Below are 323 nucleotides of genomic sequence, written 5' to 3' on the forward strand. Positions count from 1 at the left end.
TACATCTTCTACGATTTTGAAACACAGCAGATACAGAAACTGTCTGGTGACGACGCGGTGCGTATCCACATCCCAAATTTGTGCGTCATTCAGCAGGTGTGTACAGCGTGCATAAGTGATACAGATCTCGCGAGGGTATGTCCGTCTTGCGGTGTACACAAGTACATCTTCGAAGAGGACCCTGTAAGGCAGTTTGTAGATTTCGCGTGTGATCCTAAAAGAAAATCGTTTCAGCATGTGATCTGCGTGGCGCATAATGCCAAGGGTTTCGACGCGCAGTTTGTACTACGGTATATCGTGAAGCGTAGAAGAAAAAGCCTAAA

This window comes from Cephus cinctus, unplaced genomic scaffold (assembly GCF_000341935.2).
Source record: "Cephus cinctus unplaced genomic scaffold, Ccin1 Ccin1_scaffold1172, whole genome shotgun sequence".
NCBI classification, from domain to species: domain Eukaryota; kingdom Metazoa; phylum Arthropoda; class Insecta; order Hymenoptera; family Cephidae; genus Cephus; species Cephus cinctus.